The 18095-nt window shown below is 40.3% G+C and overlaps 1 long non-coding RNA gene across 4 annotated transcripts in view; it reads right to left on the bottom strand.

The window, feature by feature from the left end:
- LOC123598556 overlaps positions 1 to 18095 on the bottom strand; it is a 115414-nt gene that overhangs the window by 80882 nt on the left and 16437 nt on the right. For 2 of the 4 annotated variants that reach the window (XR_006712686.1, XR_006712689.1), the window contains exon 4: positions 6374 to 8007. The exons of the other annotated variants lie outside the window; for them this stretch is intronic. This is a non-coding gene — a long non-coding RNA (uncharacterized LOC123598556). Of the gene's footprint in view, positions 1 to 6373; positions 8008 to 18095 lie in introns of those variants that run through there. 4 annotated transcript variants of the gene reach the window in all.

Here is an 18095-nt window from a genome sequence, read left to right as displayed (position 1 = left end):
AGCTTTTAAAGAAACATTTAAATAAAACTTTAAAATGAGCACACACACACAGAAACACACATGACAAATAAAAAAGCATACCACACTCCTGGGGGGGGAGTAATCAACATCATAAAGATGCCTACTTTCCCTAAATCTATCAATTTAACACACCCTGATTTTTTGAATGCCGAAATGATTTTTTTGAACTAGCAACCTGATTCTAAAATTCATATAGAAGAAAACAACAAGGGAAACAGGAAAATTCTGAAAGACGAGAGTAATAAAGGGAATTATTTCTATTAAACAATCAAACAAAAATTTTGGTGCATTATTTTATAAACTGAAGCCAATTTATAAAAGCCAGTTTATGACATAATCTGTAACAGAAGGAAGAAGACGGACGACCTTTCTAGTTCTGCCACTCAGACCTCGATAACTAAATGTCTTGTTGGGTGGGATTCCAGTCTTTTTGAAAAAACAATAAATCAATTTTTGAAGCCACAGATAATTAAAATAATATGATATTGGCATGACAGATAACACAAACAGGTTAGGAATTTCAACAAGAGGTACAAATGCAATGGAGATTTTATGTATTTTAAAGGTAACATTTCAAATCTATGGATTAAAGATAGATTATTCAATAAGTGGTATTGGGACAACCGGGCAGCCATCTGGAAAAACATAAAATTTGATTTACCTGTCATTTATATGAATACTAGAAGAAACTATGGGATGTTCATAATTTTTTAAAATTTATTTTAAAATTTTTTTAGAGAGAGAGAGCATGAGTGGGGGAGAGGGGCAGAGGGAGAGAGAGAGAGAATCCCAACTGGGCTCTGTGCTGACGTGGGGCTCAATCCCACGACCCTGGGATCACAACCTGAACCGAAAACAAGAGTCAGACACTCAACCACTGAGCCACCCAGGCACCTCAAAACCATGGGATTTTTAAGAAGCAATCTCAAAGTGGAAAAAAACTTTTCTAAGTATGTCGCAAAACCAAAACCCAGGAATCATGGAATGAAAGGTGTGAATATATTCATCTATGTAAATATAAAAAATGACAAACAGGAAAATACATCTGCAACTTACATCACAAGGAGATAATCTCCTTAATATATGAAGAGCCCCTCTAAATCAATAGAACTCCAACAACTCCATAGAAATGTAAAGAAAGGAAATGGGCTATCCACTGAAAAGGGAATTCAAATGGCTCTAAAGTTTGTGAAAAGAAACCAAACTCACTCATAACAGATACACAAAGATGACTTACTTTTCACCCCAAAAGATTGTCAAGGCTCTAAAAAAAAGTGTGTATGTGTGTGAGTATGTGTGTATATGTGTGAGACATTCTCATACATTAGTGGTGCGTGTATAAGTTGACAAATCAGTCAGATTTGAACAAGACAACCTGACGCACATACCTTTCAAACCAGGAATTTTATGCTACAAATCTACTCACACATGTGCAAAATATGTAAGTTATTCAGAGAGGCATTGCCAGTAATAAAAAATTGGTAAGCTCCCTAGATGTTTATTGATAGTGACTATAAAAAGTCACAAAGAATATAAAACCTCATTAATTGCAGGCCACAAAATTATTGCACGTTTATACATACGCATAAAAAGTATGGAAGGAGCTATTTATGCGTGAATATGGACCAATCTCCAAATCTGCAAGATATATTGCTAAGAGTAAGAGCAAAGAGGAGAGCAATGCATACAGCGTATTACCATTGGTCAAAAAACAGAGATGGGGCGATACACATGCACACACAAATACGTACTGGATGCATGTGCATAACACATCTCTGGAATGGTACAGAGACAAGTAACTTTGGATGCTTCTTCAGAGTTGGGTGACAAGGTGATGAGCGCAGAAGCAATACTTTCTGTTCCTTGTACACACTTCTGTACCTTTTGGATTCTGAACCAAATTTGACTATCACCTATACCAGTCAACCATCAATCAATAAGAAAATCTGAAAACAAACCCCAACACGGTCATCCTGATCTCCAGCTCTGACCGGCCAAGTTTCCTGCCCCTTTCCTCGCCTCTGCCGGCCCTTTCCAGGCTGTGGGATAGGGAATTTGAAACAAGGGAATAGCTTTCCTTTATATGCATCAAACCAAGGCTGGAGCTCTCCATGGGTTCACAACAGCCTGCTTTTCAATCCACGGGGGTGGAGAGTTTAGCTTATTTTTAAATTGGGTGGAATTCAGAAAAGAACTGCCAAAATGATTAAATGGACTGGAGAGGCTGGTTCATAAAGAAAGATGAAAAGACAGAAATGTGTGTAATTTGGCTAAGAGACAGCAGGGCCAGGCTGTGGTTAGCACATAGAAATATTCAAACACCAGGGCAGGAGAACACGATGTAAATAGGGAAAAAAAAAAAAAAAAAAAAAAAAAACAAAAATATGAAAAGAAAAACAAAATGTCTCAGTCTTTCTGTCTGTCTCTATCTCCAGAGCAGCCTCTCCAAGAAAGCAATGGATGTGTTGTTCCTTGCACAATATCCTAGGAAATCTTTACTGTGGCAGGGTGTAAAGCCCACACCAGCTCCCAGGCCAGGGGTTAGATGTCAGCACAGAGGCTTGGCTTTAGCTTCCCTTTCCCTCTACCATCTCCTGGGTCCAAGCAGTTACTTTGCTTGCTCTCTCCCTTCCGCGTGCAGACCCAGTGAGGGTCAGATAGTCTTCTGGGGGGAGGGGTCCGTGCCGAGTATATTAATCATCCATATTTCCAAATCTTCCTGGGTGCCTATGATGAAGCTGAAAAACAAGACTGTCCTTCCCTGCTACTATCAAGGAGTTCATGAGAGCCCATGATAGTTCTACTATGAAGAAGTGACCATCAAAATGACCAGGGCGACACGGACCAGTGTCCCAGGAGCACTCGGCTGTCCGTTAGGCCCATCTCTTCTAATCAGCCTCTCATTAGGCCTATCCCTGGGGCACACAGAATTACATTACTGCAAAGCCATTAAAATGAGTCACATTTGTTCATTTGGAATCTATCTGCCTGGTCTTTTTAGTTGCTATATCTGTCCCATCCCTTATATTTCTTATTAACTAAACCTCAATCCATATTCCTTTGAGCCTGCATATCAATGTGACAGGATATATGCTAAAGGATATACATAGCAATGCGGTAGTAGGTATAAAAATCTCTGTGCATGTCTGTGTAAACACAACAGTCTGTGTGTGCCTTTCTGGGTTAATATCTATATGTTGCTCTATATCTAAGGAGATGCACATATGGGTGGGATGAGCCAAGAACTAGATGAGCCAAAAATAAAATTTAAGAAGCACTCTTGTAGGGGTTCCAAAACCAATACTTAGGAGTATATTTTAAAACCATTTGTGGTTTGTGTTTATTTAAAGTTTTCCCCATTTATCAGATGAAGGAACTGAGCTGTGGCTGAAACTGGGCCCAATGTGCTTACTGTTGGCAGCAGCAGGTGAAGTCACACCCCTGTGGGCAGAGAAGAGGGTCTGAAAGGAATAATCAGTATAATTCTCAATTATCCTGAAAAGGCTTCTGGGCGAGGAGATGAAAAATTGGCAGTTCGGTCCTAGACTGTAGGTAAGGAGAGAACTGCTTCGTTCTGGGCTCTGGTTCTCGTGGAAAGAGGCTCTGAGGAGTCCAGCCATGCTTAAGGGCTTTCGCACACACTGGAGAGGAGTTGGACCCCGCCATAGGCAACCAGGTCAGGAGTCCAGGAGCCCCACAGCAAGGGAGGAAAGCAGGTTCATCATCGCTGCTGTGCTGTGATTAGGTTTGCCTACAGGTTACAGAGCACCCAAACACACACAAAGAAGCCCAGAAGCGATTCTTCCAAGATACTGTGATGACTTCCCCAAGAAATCAGTGACTCCACCTTCTTTCTGCTCTACCATCCTCGGCATTTGGCTTCCAGCCTCAAGACCACCTCATGTTCCAATATGGTCGCCATAGCCCGTGTCGTCGCACAACTCATTTCAGGCAGCAGGAAGGGAAAAAGGAAGCACCTCTCAGTTTTACCAGCCCCTGCAAGGAACCCTCCCAGAAGTCCACCTCTATCGGGTTAGCCAGAACTCAGTCTTAAGACCATACCCAGCTGCAAAAAAAAGGCCAGGAAAGATATTCTTTTAGCAGGCTTCAGCACCATCTCAAATGAAATTGTTTTTCTGGAACAAAACAGTAAGGACAGAAAGGGTATTGGGTGGAAAGCTTTTCTGCAGTATCAGGGCAGAAGTGTGGCCTGTAGCAGACTATGTAAGGATGGATAGCTGGCAGCTGAAGGGTGATTTTGATATATATCTGGGGCTGTACCAAAAAAAAAAACAAAAAAAAAACAAAAAAAAAAACGGTATTCAGTGTTACAATCTATTCTTGGCTGTGCTGTTAGGTATTACAGAAAGGGTGTGTGTCCCCCCCTTGGGCAGCACCCAGAGCCTGTGGTGGTTGGTAGCACCAGTGACCTTGGAAAGCACTGGCCTGGGCAGAATCACACAGAGCTTTCTAGAGCAACAGAGCTACTTTACGCTCAGAGACCAGGTATCTAAGTTGTCCTTACTGACAAGGGGGACACAAGCACGACACCTTCTAGAGACTCCCTGAGAAACATGAGAGGGTAGCAGCACCTCAGAAGTAGGCTGGGACTGTTTCACAGGCGAGGGTTACCATGTCAGTGAACTTCGTGCTGAACCACGTATGTGACCTCATTTATAACCATGAGCAGGTGAGCCTGAGGGACATTTGAATGACCCGAAATAAAGGATGCATTTCAAAGTGATATGTTCTATAAAGAAAGAATTGGTTAAGGAAATGTGAATGCATGCATTTTAGACTAAATTCCAGCTTTTTAAAGTGAACAGTGGTTGGTGCTCACTTTGGTAAGCTCGCTGATTTTCAAAGCACATTTCATGCATGGGACTCTCTAGTTTTGTGGAGTACCTCAGAGACCAGAGGAGGGCTTGGGTCCCCAAATATCACATAGCTTACAACTTATTCATATTTTTGCATTCCATATAACTTTTGATTTCAAAATTATTTCCACTTCTCAAGATATTAGAAATTTTTGACATTGGCATTAAACTCATTAATGGTGATTATCTAATAAAGTTGGTCTCATTACCTTAAACACAGGAAAACTGCAGAAAACCTGAATAGGAGGACATGGGTGTATTACATCTACTCTTCTGGAAAAACAAAAGAATCCCAGCCTCAACCCACATGCACTGAGATATGCAATACCATTCACCGTGATTTAGGTATGAAAGAAGGTTCTGGATATCATCAAGTACAAAATTTCAGAGGAGAGGAAGGAATTCTACATGAGGACAAGCTTTGGAAACTCCTATTTATCCATCTGGGAAGATGAAAGAAATGGCGGAGGGAACGGGCGGGTGGAGTGTGCAATAAAAATCTGATTAAAGTTTTCCAAGTCATGGAGGATATGGAAATGGAGAATCATAGACTCTTTAACCAAATTCTGGGATACGACACTTGGTGAAACTCCTTGAATTTAACGTTTATTTATTTTTTTGGGGACAGAGAGAGACAGAGCCTGAACGGGGGAGGGGCAGAGAGAGAGGGAGACACAGAATCAGAAACAGGCTCCAGGCTCTGAGCCATCAGCCCAGAGCCTGACGCGGGGCTCGAACTCACGGACCGCGAGATCGTGACCTGGCTGAAGTCGGACGCTTAACCGACTGCGCCACCCAGGCGCCCCGAAACTCCTTGAATTTAAAAGAAGCAGATACACAACAAATAAAAGGAAGCCCTACTCCATCCATATAGGTTGAACATAGAAATTGGGTACAGGAAAGATTTAGAGACATTGTGAAGCACATGAGTGCTTCAGGTCCTGACTTCGATGAGTGGCTCTTGGGACCCTGTACTAGGAAATTGAGATAACCTAGAAATGTCCTGGAGTCCATCCTAACCTTTCTGAGCCAGTATTTTTCAGGGTAATCATTACTTTCCACATCCCACATGGAATAATGAATCCCATCATTCTACTTTCCGACTCAGATACTGGTCTGGGAGGACCACGGACTGATATGGATTCTTACGAGTATGTACACAATGGGGAGTTACAGGCATTTCCTCTACCAGCCAAGTTTTCCTAAAGCAATGAGATATAATGTCAATCAAAGCACAATGTATAGGACACACACTGCTGCTAATCTCAACGTAAGAACATACGCCTGCTTTGCTTGGTCGGCATCATGCTTTGTTTATCGTAACACAGATCATAATTACAACAAGCAAGTATTTACGTCACGCTATGTTAATAAGAATGCTTTTAGTAATCGCTACATACAGGCCATTACTCCTGATTAGAAGTGAAATGTCACACTGAACGCTTTGCACCATGAATTAAAATAATAAAGCTATATACAGACAGCTTTCTATTTTATTAAAACTGCATCACTCAAATTCCTGCAGGGGGAAAAAAAACATCAACTTTGTTATTGCCAATGCAAGGCTCTATCTTCTAGCACTTTGTTTCCTTCTGAAAAAATGGGATTGGGGCACAGGAGGTTACTGAAGAATGCAATTATTGTGAGGCAACAGAGTTGCCTGCAACTGGGAGCTCTGAGTAGGCAGCTTATCACAATCAGTGGCAGGAGATATGATTCAAGCTACTCTAGAGAGACATGAGCAATCCCCTTAGGACAGAATCTGCTCTAATACTGTGAGAAGTGTGGCCCTTCACAGAAAAGATGGGGATTCCTGCTGAACTGAAAAGCTGCAAGTGACCTTCCAAGTTCATCTAGTTCAGCCCCTTCAGGCAGAAACCCTTAGAACCCACAGTAATTCAATGATAAGGCAGCCTGAGAGAGGGGGCCTACATTCCAGAATCACTCCAACATTAAGAACTTCACTGCCAAGAAATCCCTCTTGGGTTTAAATACAATTCTTCATGCTATGGCTAATTTGCTTTTGTTTCTGTTTTCTGTTTTCTTCTCCTGAGTGACAAATAAGCCGGTCAAGTAAGACTAAGGCACCAAAGGAAAACAACCTGCCTAAAGGCGGTGAATTCAAAACTAGACAGTTCATTCTATCTCCATTCTTTCCCCCAGATCTAAAGAGCAACAAATGCTTTTCTTGGCAGGCTGAGGGCACTGGCAGGAGGCAGCTGGTCTACCTGTTGGCGGATAACTAAAACCCTTACAGCTCAGGGTACAACACACCAGGGAGTCATTTGGTAGTGCCAACCAAAAAGAAAGAAAAGGGTAGAAAAAAAGAGGAAGGAGAGCAGCAATTTAAAAGTCTACAAAAATACTGAGCTACGTGGGTCTGAGCGTGAGGGTGAGCAGGAGGTCTCTTTTTCACCCAGGTAATGATTGTACGAGCCCCATAAGGAGATGGTTAAATCAAACACCGAGATGACTGCTCTTAAGAGGGGGAAAATATGTCAATCACACTTTGCCTTTGACACAAGGAAATTCCTTGAAACTGAGAATGGAGAGTGGAAGGGAGGGAGAATGTCTCCTGATGTGGGTGGCCAGGAAACCGGGGGCCAGAAAAGCATGAGAGGAGAGAGGGAGAAAGAGACAGAGAGGGAAAAAAACACAAGATTGAATTCTAATCAAAATGCTATGAGGCGTTCACACCAGGCCTTGAGAGAATATTAACAAGGTTACCCGAGGGGGGGCCTTTAGCCCCAGGAATTATTAGTGAATATGGAATTATATTTGCACAAACATTACCAGATGCAAGGAGCTAAATGTCCTGCAGATGTGGAAGGAGCCAGCGTATGTTCCAAATAGGCAGCAGCTTTATTTGTTTTACCCTTCTTATAAGAGGCTGGGTAGCACGTTTCTGAGGGGTTACATTTCTGGAATGACCACCATACCACTAGGCCCCCATTTCCCCACTGCTGCTTGCACCAGCTTCAAAAATATCTCAGCCCAGGACCACATGGAGTGTCCCTGAAGTAGGTTTGACAAACTTACCAGCTTACCTCTACTGCCTCCAGGTATCATAGTGCTCCCTGGGGATCATGGTGCTCCCAGAAGGGATTTTCTGAAAGATGCATATGTTCATAGTCAGGTAAATCACAGTACTTTCAAAGAGGAGTTGTACACTCAAGTGTAACCGGCTGACATTGGGGGAAAACACCCAGAAAAAACAGAAGGAACAAAGAGTTTCCTTCTGATATGCCATCATCACATCCTCAAGACTCAGTTTAATTTAGACTCACCGTTGCTGAAGGAGACATATCTCGTCTCTGTGTTTGGACAAGCTGTTGCCTTCCAGAGTCTCCTGAATTTGTAACCCCAAATCCCTACCATTATTTTGCTCACGTTGCGTAATACTTGCCAATATGGGGGACAGAATTGTTTGGCATGCCCATATGACACATAGAGGTGGTTGACCATGAAGCTAATGGCATGAGCCCCCTCCAAGGCCCTGGTAGGAGTTCTATCAATGTGTGGGTATGGTTATATGTTTTTGTAAAGTTTACAAAATTAAAGTATTTGACATTAATTCCTTAACTGGTGACTGAATTGTCCACTGCCACTTCTCCCTTTGTGTAGGCTGGCTTTTGAAGTTGAGTTGAAGATACATTTAGCTTGAGTGCCATGCGATGTATTGTGTAGCTCACATTACTTATAGGTGATGCTAGCCACTGGGTTGTAGGAATGGATTTCAACTCTCTTATCCGCTGTTCACTCAGTGAGCTGGAGAATCATGGTATATATCATGCTGGGATGTGACTGCATTCTACAATGCCCAGCCCTGAGATTAGGAGGACAGAGGAGGAAAGCAAGAATTGAGATGTACAGAGTCAGAAGCTAGTCCATGAAAGACTTACCTAAATCTTAACTCTTTCGTGAAAAACCTTGTTAGAACTTTTCCCAAATTTGACAACAATCGTAAAATTGTGTGTGACATTACAAGCAAGTCGTGATACTGAAAAAATTGTTTCTAAACTATTGATAATAAAAAACAGACTTTGACAAATCATACCAGAGGAAAGTTAAAATACGCTCTCATTCTCTGTATATATTCCAGAATTTTTGTCAAATGTGAGGCCATCAGAATATACAGCACATATATATATTGTGTATGTGTATACATACACATAAAACACACCAAACAGGTATTGTAGGTAGTTAATAAATTTAAACATCATGTCGTTTTCCTGGGTTTTGTGATGTTTGTGGTTATTGTCAGTTTGGTGGTTTTTTTAAGTGATTTGTTATTTCTTTTCTCATTCGAATTATTTGCTTTACTATATAATTTTATAAACCAGAATTGTGTATTTTCTGTGTGTGTGTGTGTGTGTGTGTGTGTGTTCTTTTTCTTAAAGATAGCCTCCAATATTGTCTAAGCTTTAGACCCTATATGACCCAAATTTGCTTTTGGTACCACACACCATGTAAATACTTAGCGATTTTTTTTTTTTTTTTTTATTTCACTCATCAACTTACAAGGTAGGACTTGTTTTAAAAGTTTTAAAAAAGAGGAACCTCAGACTTTTAGTCATGGTTTCTATGTGGATTTGAATCCAGGGTCTGTCTTATGCCAAAGGGAGTAGATTCGTCTTGGCCCTAACTGTATTCACTAGCCCCACCAGAGGGCATGCTGAGTCCTTAAGTAATCTTTCTGTGCTTTATCTAGTCTGGTTTAAAAGGCTTCTGCTGACACCTTTCCCTCTACCACCCTAACCCATCTGTCCCCTGAACTACCTCCTTGTTAATAGATCTGAAAGACCTCACTGTCAGAAAACTTTTCTTCACTTCCTCTCCATTACTCTGAAATGTGCCCCACGGACCTCTTGGTCAATTCCTTCTTCTTGTGATATTTGACAAATTTTTTGTGGTGTTTACACTCCATAGAAAGAAACAGGAAAGATATTTCAATTCATCCGAGTGGAAGGACACACCATCTCTGAAATCTTGCTTTTTTAATTAAAATTCAAAACACACCTCTTCCAAGAAGCCGACCACATTAATGGCAGGCAGCAAAATCCCCACACCATCCTTTCAAGCTATAACTTACTTTTGGCTCTTCACAACCACACTGGAGGCATTTGCTTATGTTCTCTTTCCTATTAGAAAACTCGAGATTAGCAATGCCTTACAATCTTTACTACTTAAACTTAAATGCGTATTTGGATTCCAAAATTTTTGTGGGAACTCCGTCAAACGTTCATACTATGTGAAAGGAAGTGAAGTCTGTTTTTTTCCTTCAGTACACCTCAGTATTGATCGTGTTGCTTCCAAAATGAAAACTATGCAAGTTCATTTTGTGTAAAAACAGAAAACCTCGCTTCTGTGGTGAAACAAAAGCTCATCAGCAGCCTGGCCTGGTTCTCCCAAATTCTAATGCACAGCTTTAACTCTTTCAGTGGGTAATAGCGCCAAACAAAAATGCTTCAGTTTCTCTATCTGTGAAATAAGAATTGTGTTATTTCTTGCCCATTTGCTTCACAAAAGTCTCATGGGGAACAAGAGTTAGATGATTAATGACTTAAAGCTCTTAGGCAAACACAAAGTGCTTAATAAAAATAACCCCTGGTTGCCACAGTGATAGGCACCAGTGACCTGATGCTAAACCCTGACTGAAATGGAAGGCAATTCAGATAAACTTTGGGCCCTGTCCATGAATTCGGGCTTCTTTTCCCCTGGTGAGGACAATCTGGTCTCATGTTCCTTGACTTCCTCCACTGACGGGCCCCTGCTTATGGGCCCTGCAGGCTCAACCCCAACCCCCAAGTTATATGAAATCTAGCTTCCTGGTTGTGGAGGGGCAACATGTGGGAGCCCATAAAATGCACCATTGTGAGGTCAATATAATTTTATCCTCCCCCTTTCAGGGAACATGCTCATACCACAACATTATTAAGAAAACTATTTGAGATCAAAACTCCATTTTTCATCGAGGTTAGGCCCTTCCTAAGAGAAGTCCTTGCATAGCCCTGAAAAGAGTCTCCGAGTGAGCAACATTTCCTGTCATGACTGAAAGAACTGGAGTATGCTTGAGGAGTAAGTGTATCTCTATTGGCAGAAACCGTAAAGTTATTTTAAAAGGAAACAGGGATTCAGGCATATTTTTAGTTTATTGAACATAATCTATTCCTGGACTCAAACCTGATGCAGAAATTCAGAAAACTCAAGGTGCGTGCTTACTCAACCAATTCCGCTGTACATTGGACTGTCCTGTCCTAAAGTGGCTTTTTAAAAAGTCCCTTCTTTAAGAGAATGAAAGAAAATAAGAGAGTTCCTAGCAGAGAAAAGAACCACAGCTTTGTCATGTGTCATGAACCAGAGGACAAAGCAGTGCAATCAGTTTGGGCTTTGGAATCAGACAGACCTCGGTTTAGAATCTCAATAGTATCAGTTACTAGCTGTGGGAACTCGAGCAAACAAAATCTTCCTTGAATCCATTTCCCTGTCTATAAAGAGGGACAAGAATCTCTGTATCATAGAGCAATAGTGAAGGCTGAATTAGATACTGTATAAAGTGCCTGGTAGAGTACCTAATTTACAGTAGACAGTTAATATACGATAGCTAGTCATAATCATGAGAATGAAAATAATATATTCCTGGACAACCCATAAATCAACAAATGGTCTTGAGGATCAATGTGCTGGGCACTATGGGAAAGGAAAATACAATGATTCACACAAAATGAAACCTACCCTCAAAGATCTGACCATTTAGTTTCATTTTTGAAAATGTTAGTAAAAATATGTCTTTATGTAGTCTCTGCTTTTGCTTAAAATATACGCCAATCATAGCATAGGTTTTGACCCATGCTATGATGGGTCTAAAATTGTGCAGGTTGTAACTACTATACCACCATATACAAACTCCTCAGAAACAATACATACCATAAACTGCATGTTCAAATGAAAGGGAAATGGGAAGAAAAAAAAAAAGCCAACATCTTCAGCTTTGTAACCAGAGCACTAATCAAAACAGTAATTATGACATGGAAGATAAGACCAGGAAAGCAGATCAGCTGGAGGCTGCCTCAGGGGAAATTTTAAAATGCATTAAAACAATAACATGTGACTTCTGCTTCTGACCAAGATGGAGTATCAGGGACTAGATCTGCCAAAAATAAATGCCTGGGCAAATACATGAAACAATAACTCTCAAGATTAGTGGAAACAAGCAATGAAGGCCAATGGTCTCTGAGTGATGGAAAACAAACACTGGCCTGAAGAGATAGAGCTGTGAGTCCAGGTAAGTCAACGTGGCTGGAGTTCTCATCGTAGAGGACTGGAGACGAGAAAATTGTACAGAGAGAGACCTGAGATCCACAGAGGGTCCCCTTCAAGATTTCAGTCCACGGCTGATCAAGCATGTGAGCGGGGAAATCTACCTGAGGCCAGAGAACGAATCATCTTACAGGATGAGAACAAACTGTCCCAGGGTTCCTACAGAGCCAGGACAGTGGCCATTCCCATCATCCAGAGTGGAAAACCTCATGATTCATGAGGCTGAGATTAGGAAAAAGAAAGTTCCGACCTCAGCAGTGGGGAAAAACAAACCCTAGGCTAAGTTCTGGTCCCACCAAACACAGCTTAAAAGCAAGACCCAAAGGTATCAAACTGCTTCCAAATATTTTAACCATATTCCAGAATAAAATTTTATAACACTTTTAAGAATATAAAAATATCCAACATCTCATAAGATAAAATTCATAAAGTTGGGAATCTAATTAAAAATTTGACCAAGTGGGGCGCCTGGGTGGCGCAGTCGGTTCAGCATCCGACTTCAGCCAGGTCACGATCTCGCGGTCCAGGAGTTCGAGCCCCGCGTCGGGCTCTGGGCTGATGGCTCAGAGCCTGGAGCCTGTTTCTGATTCTGTGTCTCCCTCTCTCTCTGCCCCTCCCCCGTTCATGCTCTGTCTCTCTCTGTCCCCAAAAAAATAAATAAACGTTGAAAAAAAAAATTAAAAAAAAAAAAATTTGACCAAGCAAGCTAAGAATCAGAAAAATAAAACCTATAATAAGGAGGAAATTAAAAATTTTTTTAAAATACCAAAAATGACCTAGATAATAGCATTACTAAATAAGGACAGTAAAACGGCTATGATATGTGTATTCCACATGCTCAAAAAATAAGTAGAAATATCAAACATATTAAAGATATGAAAGATTGTTTAAAAATTTTTTTAATGTTTATTTATTTTTGAGAGAGAGAGAGAGAGAGCAGGGGAGGGGCAGAGAAAGAGGGAGACACAGAATCTGAAGCAGGCTCCAGTCTCTGAGCTGTCAGCACAGAGTCCAACACAGGGCTTAAACTCATGAACCATGAGATCACAACCTGAGCTGAAGCTGGACACTTAACTGACTAAGCCACCTAGGCACCCCAAGATATGAAAGATGGTTTTTAAATTGAACTTCTATAGGGGTCAACAAAAATGTCTGAAATGCAAAATACACTGGATGGGGAGAACAGCAGAAGAGACATCCTGGAAGGAAAGATGAGTGAATTTAGAGGTGCAGAAATAGAAACTATGCAAACTGAAGCACAGAGATTAACAAAAAGAAGAACAAGGAAGAAATAAAGTGTTGTTGAACCATGGGACAACTTAAAGTGGCCAAACACGTGTGAAATTGGGAGCCATGAAAGGCAAGGCAGGGGGGGCAGACACAGAATATTTGAAAAATGAATGCCTGAGATATTTTCAAACTTGGTATAAACTCATAGTTCTAAGAAACTGAATGGATTTCAAGCACAAGAAATATGAAGCAAACAACCCAAAGGTGCATCATAATCAAATTACTTAAAACTAGTGATAAAGGGAAAATCTTAAAAGAAGGCTGAGACAGATGATGTTTTACACACAGAGAAATAACAATAAGGATACACAAGAGTTTTGTCAGGTGTTCTTCAGGTGAGAAGCTAGTGTAGGATACCCTTAAAGTACTCACAGAAAACAAGCCTACACTAAAAGATGACCTACCTGTGATCATCTCAATAGAGGAAAAAACATTCGACAAATTCCAATATCCAGTCCTGATTTTTGAAAAAAGTCTCAGCAAACTCAGAATAGAAGAAAATTTCTCACCTTCATAAGTAGCGTCTACAAAGAAACCTACAGCTGATATCATACTTAATGGTGAAAGACTAAATGGTTTTCCTCCAAAATCAGGAATAAGTCAAAGATGTCTGTTCTACTACTTCTACTGAACATTATCCTGGAGGTTCTGGCCAGCATAGGAGGAAGAAAAAGAAATAAATGATGTTCAACTGGGAAGAAAGAAGTAAAACTGTCTTCATGCATGGATGACATTGTCTGTGTAGAAAATCCTAGGGAAACTAAAACAAGCTACTAGAACTAATCAGTGAGCTCAGCAAGCTTGCAAGACACAAGTTCAAGATACAAAATATAATTGCATTTCTATATACCAGTAACAATGAGAATTTTTAAATCCCACTTACAATAGCATCAAAAATATGAAATAGGGATAAATCTGACAAAAGATGTTCAATATTTGTATACCACAAACTACGAAATATTGCTGAGAGAAATTTTAAAAGACCTAAGTAATTGGAGCATTACACTACATTCATGAATCAGAAGATCTGATGTTGTCACCATGTCAGTTCTCTCCAAACTGATATACAGATTCAATGCTTTCCCTCTCAGAATACCCACAGTGGTTTTTTGCTTTTTGTTTTTGTAGAATTTGACAAGATGATTTGAAAACTGATACGAAAATGACAAGGCTCTAGAATACTTAAAACACGTTGAAAAGGCAGACAAAACTGGAGAACTTACACTACCTGAGTTCAAGGCATACTGTAAAGCCATAGTCATCAAGGAAAATAAGTAGACAATATATTTGAGAGGCCACAGGTAGACCCACACCTGTGTGGTCCATGGATTTTTGACAAAGATGCAAAGGCAATTAAGTACAGAAAAGATAGTCTTTCCATAAACAGTGCCGGCACAATTTTACACTCATATGCAAAGAAGTGAACTTTGATCCATAACTGGAAATTAACTCAATATAGACTATAGGTCAAAATGTGAAACTTAAAATTACAAGACTACAAGAAACTATTTGCTGAACGATTTGATGTAAGTTACAGGTATCGTGACATTTCAGCCCTGAGTACTTCAGCATGTGTCTGAAACACCGAACGATTATACTCTTTCCATGTTACTGTTATCCCACCAGTAAACACTGATACCTAATATACAATCCATATTCAGATTTTCTCAGTTGACCCAATAATATTCTTTTCTTGTATCTTTTTCAATTCAGGATCAAACCAAGGATTATGATTATATTTAAGATTCCATGTCTCTTTACTATAATCTCAACCAGTCCCCCTCTCTCAAGTCTTTAAACACTTTTATGACATTTTTCAAAATGTCATTTTATGACATTTATCAAAAGCCCATGCCAATAGTCTTGAAGGATGTTCAATAATCTGGATGCTCTTATTGCTTCCTCAAGGTTTTTTGTTTTGTTTTGTCTTTTTGAGAGAGAGAGAGAGAGAGAGAAAACGTGTACACGAGCAAGGGAGGGGCAGAGAGAAGGAGGAAGAAAGAGAGAATCCCAAGCAGGCTCCACACTGTCAGCACAGAACCCGATGTGGGGCTCGAACGCACAAACTGTGAGATCATGACCTGAGCCAAAGTCAAGAGTCGGACGCTTAACTGCCTGAGCCACCCCGGGCGCCCCTTGATTCCTCAAGTTTTGATGCAGGTTAAATATTTTTGACAAATATGCTACATAAGTGGTGGTATACACTTTCTGTTGTATCACAGTAGCTACACCTAATGTCATTTGCCCATTGGTGCAAAGTTTAATCACCTGGTTAAGTGCCATCTACTGACTCTCTTCATTGTAAAGATATCTTTTCTCTTTGTAATGAATAAGCCATCTGTGATGTGATATTTTGAGATTTAGGACTACTGTGCTTTCCAATAACAGTTCACTATTGACAATCTTTTTTTGGGGGGGTCTTCTATTTTTAAACTGAGATATAATTGACATATAACATATGAGTTTCAGGTGTACAACATAATGATTCAACACAGGTATATACAGTGTACAACATAATGATTCAACACAGGTATATACAGTGGCTAAGTCTAGCCACTACTGATGATCTTTACCTGAACCAATTATTGTATTGCTGGTTACAAATGGTAAACTTGTAAATTTTATCATCCCTTCTATATATATTGGTTGGCATTCTTCTGTAAAGAAGAGCTTTCCTCCCTCCCCTTGCTTTTGTTTTTTGTTTTGTTTTGTTTTAGTATCACTATGGACATAGGGACTTTTAATGTCAGCCCCTCAGGACTGCTCCTGTGTCCTTTAGACATGTCTTTTTTTTTTTTTAATGTTTATTCATTTTTGAGACAGAGAGAGAGACAGAGCATGAGTGGGGGAAGGGGGAGGGGCAGAGAGAGAGGGGGACACAGAATCCGAAGCAGGCTCCAGGCTCCGAGCTCTCAGAAATCATGACCTGAGCTGAAGTCTGATGCGTAACCTACTGAGCCACCCAGCAGCCCCTAGACATGTCTTTTGTAGTCTTTGAACACGCCCTGGATTTCTGGTACTATATATTTTGGGCTCATCTTGCGCTTCCCCTGCTCCAAACTTAGAACTGGCCATCTGCCCAGGGGGCCTTGTTGTTTAAGAGAGTAAAGAATCGTATTTAGAAACCAAGACCTAATTTCTAGGTGTGCCCACTGCTACTGACACAGAATTCATCATGGCGCCCTCCAATTTCAGGGTTCTCCCCCACCTTTCCCCACTGTGTATATATATAATAAACAGGAAGGACCTGAGTTCCTAACTCCCTCAACACAATTTTTTTCTTTTGCTCTATCCCACAATACAAACACGGTAATTTCAGTACTCTAATACCAATCCTAACAGCAAACCTGCTAAGTTCCAAGGTTTGCTGCTGATCTTTTGATCCTTAGGCTGTCTCTCATTCAGATTACTGTGTCCAAAAGTTACTTTAATTCTGTTAACCTGCATGGTCATGTTACCAATTTGATAAATGATTCGGTTTACTTTTTTTTCTAGTTATTTTGATTTCAGGGTTTGCTTCTTTCAGTCTTTTCAGTTTAATTTATTTTTTAATGTGCAGCACATTTACATAACTCAAAAATTCAAACTAAATACAAAGATCCGCCCAGGGATACTGCACCCCCATCCCTATTTAATCTAGCTCATTACCTACCCCTTACCTTACATTAGGTTAACGGTGGGTAGCCTATCGTTTTGGATCTATCCTTCCTGTGTTTATTTTTTGTAAAAATATTTTTATTTTCCTTCCTTCTAACAACAAAAACTAGTATGCTACGTACACTCTGTTGTACTTGCTGTTTTTCACATAAGAGCATATCCTGGAAATCACTTCGTATCAGGTGACAGCATCTTCCTCACTGTCTTTTATGGCTGCATCATACCCCATTGTGTGCATATGCCATAGTTGACTAGTCTCCAGCAGAAGGAAATTAGGTTCTTTCCATTTTTGTTGCTATCATAAACATTATCACAATGAATAATTTTCATTATTATTTATTAGTTTGCTAGGGCTGCCATAACAAAGTACTATAGATTGGGTAGCTTAAACTGCAGAAATTTATTTTTTTCCCAGTTTTAGAGACTAGAGATCCTAAATCAAGGTGTTGGCAAATTTGGTTTCTCCTGAGGCCTCTCTCTTTGGCTTGCAGATAGCCACCTGCTTGCTATGTGCTCACATGGTCTTTCCTCTTACTGTGTAATGTCCATGTCTAAATCTCCCTTCTAATAAGGACACCAGTCACCAGTCGGGTTAGGATGCACCCATACAACCCAATCTTGCCTTAATTACCTCTTTAAAGGTCCTGTCTGTAAACACCATTGCATTTTGAAGTACTGAGCGTGAAGACGTCAACATACGAATTTGGGAGGGGACACAATTCAGCCCATAAGCAAGGGTAAATGCTAGAATTGTCAAATTCCATTTCATTGGGCTTGCCCAATTTTGCACTACCATTAGCAATTAAGCACTTCTTTTTAAATTCCTTCAATTACGATGGAAAGAACTACTGCTTAGCAGCAGACACACTAAAGGTTTTTCCTTCCATACGGAAGGTTATCATTTCATTCCTGTCATTCCCGCTGTCCTTG

The sequence above is a fragment of the Leopardus geoffroyi genome, chromosome C1 (genome assembly GCF_018350155.1).
Source record: "Leopardus geoffroyi isolate Oge1 chromosome C1, O.geoffroyi_Oge1_pat1.0, whole genome shotgun sequence".
Classification (NCBI taxonomy): domain Eukaryota; kingdom Metazoa; phylum Chordata; class Mammalia; order Carnivora; family Felidae; genus Leopardus; species Leopardus geoffroyi.
This window is presented reverse-complemented; position numbering and strand designations above follow the sequence as displayed.